The sequence below is a fragment of the Apium graveolens genome, unplaced genomic scaffold (genome assembly GCF_009905375.1).
Source record: "Apium graveolens cultivar Ventura unplaced genomic scaffold, ASM990537v1 ctg1716, whole genome shotgun sequence".
Classification (NCBI taxonomy): Eukaryota; Viridiplantae; Streptophyta; class Magnoliopsida; order Apiales; family Apiaceae; genus Apium; species Apium graveolens.
In genome coordinates this window covers 114,371-123,045 of record NW_027417360.1, presented here as the reverse complement: position 1 = coordinate 123,045, position 8,675 = coordinate 114,371, and positions in this window count along the sequence as shown.

Here is an 8,675-nt window from a genome sequence, read left to right as displayed (position 1 = left end):
GTCAGCTTTAGCTTTTCTCCTAAAACAAGATTATTTAGGTAGACAATATTTGTGAATTATATCAACTATATAACTCTTGGATAGTCTGGTGGAACAACATTTGTTCGTATTTATCCAATAAATCTCGCCAAACTCTATGCCTCTAAGTTCACAATCCTATTGTGGTAACATAGTAAAGTCAAACCCAAAGGTCTAAAAGTATCATAAACTTTAACATTCATGTTAGTCCCTTAACAATATAACAAGAATTACAGAAGGGGGTTGAATGGAATTCTTGAAACTTTTTCTTGAAATAAAATGTTCTAACTAGAATATAAATATAAGTGTATTGATTAGCACAATGCGGAATAAAACTCAAGTAAATCAAAACATAAGTAATTAAAAAACAAGAGTCTTTAAAAACTTTCTGGTGGATTTGAATGATTCCACCAGAGATATATATTATATATCGAGAGAACTCTGTGTGCAAGAATGCTCATAGCTGCTTACAAATATGAACTACCGAGAATACAGAGAAATGCTAATAATTCTGCTTACAAATGTTTCTCACTTTTTGTATCTCAGAGATATGTTTCTATTTGCTACTTCTTGGTTTATATATTACCAAGATTACAAAGTCAAAAGACAGAATCATTATAAAAACTATCAGGTCTAATGCTTTGCTACTTTGTTCTCTATTACCCAGTTAATAGGCTTCCTCATTCCATTTGCACACACTTCGACGCATGTGACTATGTTGTCACTGTCAACTGATATTTGAATTCTTTATCCGTTGAGTGCATGATCATCCGTCGAGTTTATGATCATCCGTTGATGGCTTTATTGATCATCCGTCGACTGCTATAATGAACATCCGTTGATAGTCATTTGATCATCTATCGATGGCTTTGTCAATCATCCGTCGGTAGCTATTTTGGCACTTGACTTCATTTCTTTTATGCAGAATTACAAGACATCATTTATGTACAATTAATCAACCTATTCTGCATATCTAGTTAAAGTCAATCATGACTTATATGCTACTACAGAATCTATACAAAGGTGTATGCAGAAATGTGCTACAAACTCATTATTACATAAGCTACTCACTCGATGGATGAAAAGTCATCATCCGTCGGGACTGTAATGAGTTATCCGTCGGGACTATAATTCTTATCCGTCGAGTGCTACATTATTTCACTAAGTAAAATCTACTTAGGTGTTTTGTTCATGTAATCATCAAGTACACAACACATGCACAACAATTCCTTCCCACGATAGATGTTGAGTTTTGAGCTTCATTGGTGGTAGATTTATCTGCATTATCCTTAGATACATTCTCTTGATCACTTTTATCATCACTGTCATCACTAACCGTCTCCACATTGTCGAATTTGAGGCTCTCATAGTAATCTCCATCTTTCAGTCCTTCAATTTTTTTTATCATCAAACACAACATATATTGATTCCACAACAATATTGGTTCTTAGATTATAGACTCTATATGCTTTACCAATAGCATATCCAACAAAAATTCCTTCATCTGCTTTAGCATCAAACTTTCCATTTTGATCAGTTTGATTTCTCAGAATATAGTATTTGCAGCCAAAGACATGAAGAAAGTTTAGAGTTGGCTTCTTGTTCTTGAACAATTGATAGGGTGTCATGCATCTTGCTTGATTAACTAGAGAAATATTCTGAGTGTAACATGCAATATTTACAGCATCAGCCCAGAAATATGTTGGTAACTTAGATTCTTCAAGCATTGTCCTTGCAGCTTCAATAAGTGATATGTTCTTCCTTTCCACTACTCCATTCTGTTGTGGAGTCATTGCTGCTGAAAACTCATGCAGAATCCCATTTTCCTCACAAAATGCTCTCATGACAGAATTCTTGAACTCAGTTCCATTGTCACTCCTGATTCTTCTGACCTTGAAATCAGGATGATTATTGACTTGCCTTCTGTGATTGATGATGATTTCACTAGCCTCATCTTTAGACTTTAGGAAATATGTCCAAGAGAACTTTGAGAAATCATCTACAATTACTAGGCAAAATCTTTTCCTTGAGATTGACAATACATTGACTGGTCCAAACAAATCCATGTGAAGTAGTTGCAAAGGCTCTTCAATTGTTGAATCAAGTTTCTTCCTAAATGATGCTTAAATCTGCTTCCCTTTTTGGCAGGCATCACACAGTCCATCCTTAAAAAACTCCACTAGAGGAATGCCTCTGACCGGTTCTTTCTTTACTAGCTCATTCATGGTCTTGAAATTTAAATGGGATAGCTTCTTGTGCCATAACCAACTTTCATCCTGGCTTGCTTTACTACGAAGACAAGTCACGGATTCTACATTAGATGAGTTGAAATTAGCTAGGTACATATTTCCTTTTCTCATACCAGTGAGAACCACTATGTTGCTTCTTTTATTAGTCACAACACAGGCTTCTGAGTTGAAGGTTACTGAATTGCCTTTATCATAAAGCTGGCTGATACTCAACAGATTGTGTTTGAGACCTTCCACTAAAGCAACATCCTCAATGATGACATTGTCCTTTTAAATCAAGCCATATCCCACAGTATAACCCTTGCTGTCATCTCCAAAAGTAATACTTGGGCCAGCTCTCTCCTTAAACTCTGTGAGCAGGGCAGAATCACCAGTCATGTGTCTTGAACAACCACTATCCAAGTACCAAAGATTTTTTCTATTTCCCTGCACACATCAAAATCAAATCAAGTTGATTTTGGTACCAAAGTTTCCTTGGGTCCTTCCTTGTTAGCTTTCTTTTTCTGTTTCTTAGGCTTTATCTCATTTGGCATAGGAATTTCAGATTCATCCTTAGTCATTTGAGTTGAGCCTTTGAAACCATTCATTGCAACAGAATTATCATGCATATTATGACTAACAGGAAATGGCATGCTATGTGTAAACATGTTATTCCAGTAAGGCATGCTAAATGGCATTTGTGGCATACTATATACAGCATAATAAGGATTAGGTGCAAATGGCATATTAGCAAATTGTGCATTCATGTTCTGTGTAGACATAGCATTAACAGGCATGGGAGGCATGGCATTCATGTTAGGAAATTGAGGTTGCACAGACATGGAAGTAGACATGGCAGATTTGCAATTAACAGAAAGATGATTTACACTACCACACTTGACAGATTTTTCTAGGAGCAAATTTATCAGGTGTGTAGTTATTGTATTTGTTAATCCCTACTTTACCATTCCTATTGTTTTTCCTTTTAGTTTCTGTTTTTACCTCAATCTTTTCAAGTCTGTCACTTAACTGTTTGACAGTCATGTGACCAACATTAGCCTTTTTCTCTTTCTTAACTTGACTCGACTCTCCTGAAACAAAGTTCTTGGAAACAGACCCATACTTCTCATTTAGCTTAACTAGTTTGGATTTACCGATGGGCTTGCTCACAGCCGACGGATGATGATTTTCATCATTCGACGGATAACACTTTTTGTTATCCGACGGATGATCCTCATCATCCGTCGAGTCTACATCTGTTAGAAGTCCATCTACCAAATTAGGTTCTAGTTTCTCTTTGTTCTTTTTCCAGGCTTCATCAAAGAAGGACTCGATTCCTTGAACTTTGGTGATTTGAGCATGGACATCCCTGGATGTTTTCCATGCCTTAATCACCTCTTGTTCACGCTCGAGCTGCTTCTTCAAAATTTCTTCCTTTTTCAAGGACTCAGTTAATTCCTCCTTGGCAATCTTACACTCAATTCTTAATTTCTCAAAATCAATAAACTGAGACTCAAGCACATTATTCCTCTCACTCAAAAACAAATTGTTTTCTTTAATTTTAGCATTTTCTTTAGTAAGAGACTTAAGTGTAACACGCAAATGATATAACTCTGTAGACATGTCATTAATGGCATCATTACACTCAGCTTTAGATAAATGTGCAAGGTTTGTAGTAATTACCTGATTGCTTGAGGAACTTGTTTCTGTCTCATCAGACTTGGCCATTAGGGCTAGATTGACATAGCTGACATCTTCATCTTAATCCAGACCATCTGCTGCCCAGTCATTTTCTTCTGTAATAAAAGTCCTTTCCTTTTGCTTGAGTAGATCAAAGTATTTTTGCTTATAATCCACAGTCTCAAACTTTTTCTTACTAGAATCTGACTTCCTACACTCACTGGCAAAATGCCCTGCCAAGCCACATTTGAAACATTTGAATTTTGATTTATCCACCATGTTTTTATTTGGCTTGGCTGCTCCAAAGTTCTTCTTGAACTTGAGCTTGGCAAATCTCCTGGAAAGAAATGCTAGGTGCTCATTAATGTCCTCCATGTCATCTTGGCTCAATGAATCTTCACTTTCTACTGCAAGCCCCTTGCCCTTGTTCTCACAGACCCTTGAAGTTGATTCAACAGCTTCCATCTTCACTTCCTTCTCCTTTTCCAACTCAGCAACTAGTGCAATGGATCCTCCTTTCTTCTTTCCTCTCTCCATCCTTTCATTCTGCTCTATTTCAAGCTCATAGGTTTTCAGGATGCCATACAGTCTCTCCAAAGTAAACTCCTTATAATCCTGTGAGTTTCTTAATGAGACTGTCATTGGTTTCCATTCCTTTGAAAAAGATCTAAGGAATTTCATATTGGAGTCTTTTGTCTGATAGACCCTTCCATGCAACTTTAGAGCATTTAGTAGTTTCTGAAACCTACTAAAGATGTCAGTGACAGACTCACTTTCTTCATTATGAAAATGCTCATATTGCTGAATCAGGAGCTGCATCTTGTTTTCTCTAACTTGCTCAGTGCCATCACAGATGATCTGTATTGTATCCCAAACTTCCTTGGCAGTTTTGCAGTTGATAATGTTGTCAAACATATCTCCATCAACTCCATTAAACAGGATATTCATGGCCTTTTTATCCTTCCTGACTTGTTCAATGTCAGGATCAGACCATTCTTGCCTTGGCTTGGGGACTGATGGCTCGTTTCCTATTGCAGCTCTCATTGGAACATGAGGGCCTCTTTCTATGCAGTCCACATAGGCCTCATCTTGAGAAAGCATGTGAAGATGCATCTTTACCTTCCAATGATGGTAATTATCTTTATCCAGAAAAGGGATCTTGACTCCAACATCCTTCTTGTTCATCTTGTTGTATTGTTTTGATCTTTAAACTCTTTGTAAGTTAAGAGCTTGCTCTGATACCAATTCTTAGTCCTTTAACAATATAACAAGAATTACAGAAGGAGGGTTGAAGGAATTCTTGAAACTTTTTCTTGAAATAAAATGTTCTAACTCGAATATAAATATAAGTGTATTGATTAGCACAATGCGGAATAAAACTCAAGTAAATCAAAACACAAGTAATTAAAAAACAAGAGTCTTTAAAAACTTTCTGGTGGATTTGAATGATTCCACCAGAGATATATATTATATATCGAGAGAACTCTGTGTGCAAGAATGCTCACAGCTGCTTACAAATATGAACTACCAAGAATACAGAGAAATGCTAATAATTTTGCTTACAAATGTTTCTCACTTTTTGTATTTCAGAGATATGTTTCTATTTGCTACTTCTTGGTTTATATATTCCCAAGATTACAAAGTCAAAAGACAGAATCATTATAAAAACTATCAGGTCTAATGCTTTGCTACTTTGTTCTCTATTACCCAGTTAATAGGTTTTCTCATTCCATTTGCATACACTTCGACGCATGTGACTATGCTGTCACTGTCAACTGATATTTGAATTCTTTATCCGTTGAGTACATGATCATCCGTCGAGTTTATGATCATCCGTTGATGGCTTTATTGAACATCCGTCGACTGCTATATTGAACATCCGTTGATAGTCATTTGAGCATCCGTCGATGGCTTTGTCAATCATCCGTCGGTAGCTATTTTGGCACTTGACTTCATTTCATTTATGCAGAATTACAAGACATCATTTATGTACAATTAATCAACATATTCTACATATCTAGTTAAAGTCAATCATGACTTATATGCTACTACAGAATCTATACAAAGGTGTATGCAAAAATTTGCTACAGACTCATTATTACATAAGCTACTCACTCGATGGATAATAAGTCATCATCCGTCGGGACTGTAATGAGTTATCCGTCGGGACTATAATTCTTATCCGTCGAGTGCTACATTATTTCACTAAGTAAAATCTACTTAGGTGTTTTATTCATGTAATCATCAAGTACACAACACATGCACAACAATACCTTCCCACGATAGATGGGAGTACTTCGTTCTAGAGAACCCACTTCTTATCGATCTTGGGGTTAACGCATTGGACATATTGGAAGGCATCTAAACAACTTAATATTAACATTAGGGTTTTGTTAGTATTAAAACGATCATCATCACATCATAAAGAAATTCCCAGTTTTTCCTTGAAGAAAGTACTTCAAATCAATAGTAGTCATCAATGGTTTTGATTTCCAGGTAGTGAGGGAGTCACATCGGTCTCACTTAAAACCCACAACCTTACAAGTTCAATGATCCCGTTTTTGACAAAATCACTCCATACCGGAAATAAAAAAGATTCGTATTTTATTCCATGTTTCGTAAACACAAGAATATCATGATGGTTTGTAAATTTTAAAATCTTGAGTCGTTACAGATTTTATCTTGTTTAAGCAGGCATGGCATGGGTGACGTATCTAATATATACATTCATGCATGATTAATCTAATTAAAGCATGTATCATTAACTATTTTACACATACATTCATACATCAATATGTAAAGTGCGGTATGTAAACGTGCTTGGTTATGGCCTTTATCCTATGTGTTCCTTTCAAGCTAATGAAAGAATCAAGGTCAATCTATGGTGAAAAATATAAATACAATTACAAGTCTTCATTCTTCTTATCTTCAATGTTGCTCATCCTCTTGGTACATTACATTGAAACAAACTCTACTAATGTACTTACATAAGAAAACTCGAGTTATATTCGAGGTTAAACAGTTACAAGAATAATGAAAATGACATGCAAGTCGTATTTATAAAACCAAAACCATAAACTTTAATATAAAGGCTTAAGGCCATAACCAACACCATGCTCAAGTAAACAAATAAATAACTTGAAAAATATAGCGGGGGGCGGTAGCCCCCGGGCGGGGGTCCGGAGCGGCAGCCCCGGGCGGGGGTCCGGGGGCAGCAGCCCCAGGTTAGAAATAATTTTTTTCCAGTCTTATATAGAAATCTCAATTTCAGAGCTACAGAAAATATCTTCGCCACCCTTTGCCACTACTACATCATATGTAGTTTCAAAAGCATGTATCATATACATAATATATATTCCAGTCCCCTATTGTGTCTGGACACAATTAACCATAACAACAGTTATCTCAGATCATCAATACATGCATATTATCTTTATATCTACCATGGAAGATTATCGGCATATATAATATCATCATATTATTCATGGAAGATAATGAACACATGCATAATATCAAATATCCATTATGGCAGATTATCAATACATGCATAATATATATAAATCACATACATATAGTCATGGCAGATTGTATACATGATATTATCATCAAAATCAGTAAACAAACAAATGAATTAAAACCTTTCACAAGTAGCTCTGATGCCATTATTGGGTTTCGAGGCATAAAATGCAGAGGAAACAAAGTTTAAAACTGTAAAAACCATAAAAATTGAAACCCGTCGCAGGATCCATGCGAAAAGACAATATTTAATTCGTGTTTAAGATGTTTACCTTAAGAAGCATTATAATTTTCGTTGTCTAATGGAATTCCATGCTTTCAACAATCACCATGTATCCCGTCGCGAAACAATCTGTGTCTTGAAGGTATCCACACAAATGATCGAACGGAGGATGAGTGTGTACTAGCACTCGTAAATCAGAAGTCGCCTTTTCTCTCTCTCTCTTTCTCTCTCAAGCTGCTAGGGTTTGTGTTTCTATCTTATAAAAACGTCAAACCCTAGTTGAGGCTTAAAAAGATATTATATAGGCAAGAGAAAAAGACTTCTAACCCTAAACTAATTTAGAGTTTTAATAAATCCGAAAATCATAGTTATTATTAATTATGTCTTACTTAATCACCCAATAAATCAATTTCGGATTTAGAGGTAAATTCAAATTTCTTATTTATTTAATTAATTAAGTCTTACTTAATTAATAACAAATCATTCGAATTACTTATATTTAATTTAAATTAAATTGTCCTCCAATCATTGTTTGTGTGACCTATTAGGTTATTATTACGTTGGCAATAATTTTAAATCTAATTTAAATCATAAATATTGAGCGGCATCTAGTAATACATCATTGCTTCCCAAGTAATAATAATTAAATCGGTGATTAATTAAATCTTTCGTGAATAATGTACGATGTAATATAATCCTTTTAACCAAATATTATAGATTAAACTCGAGGCATGTTATGTGTTATCCTCTTCATGGTTTAATCCTAGTCCTTGATCAATGAGTAGACTATCATTTCAAATCAATATTTGAGCGCGGCACCATGCATTTCATAGTCTAGCTCACACAAGAGGCCAATAATATCTCTCAAAAATTAGGAGGGTTAAATCCTTTCTAGATCATTCATATTTCTCACACGATTCCTAATATACCCGAATTCCACTTTTATCATTATCCGGTCAAAGGAAACTTTTGATGTAATCAAAGTATATTAATCATCATGTAGAAATATA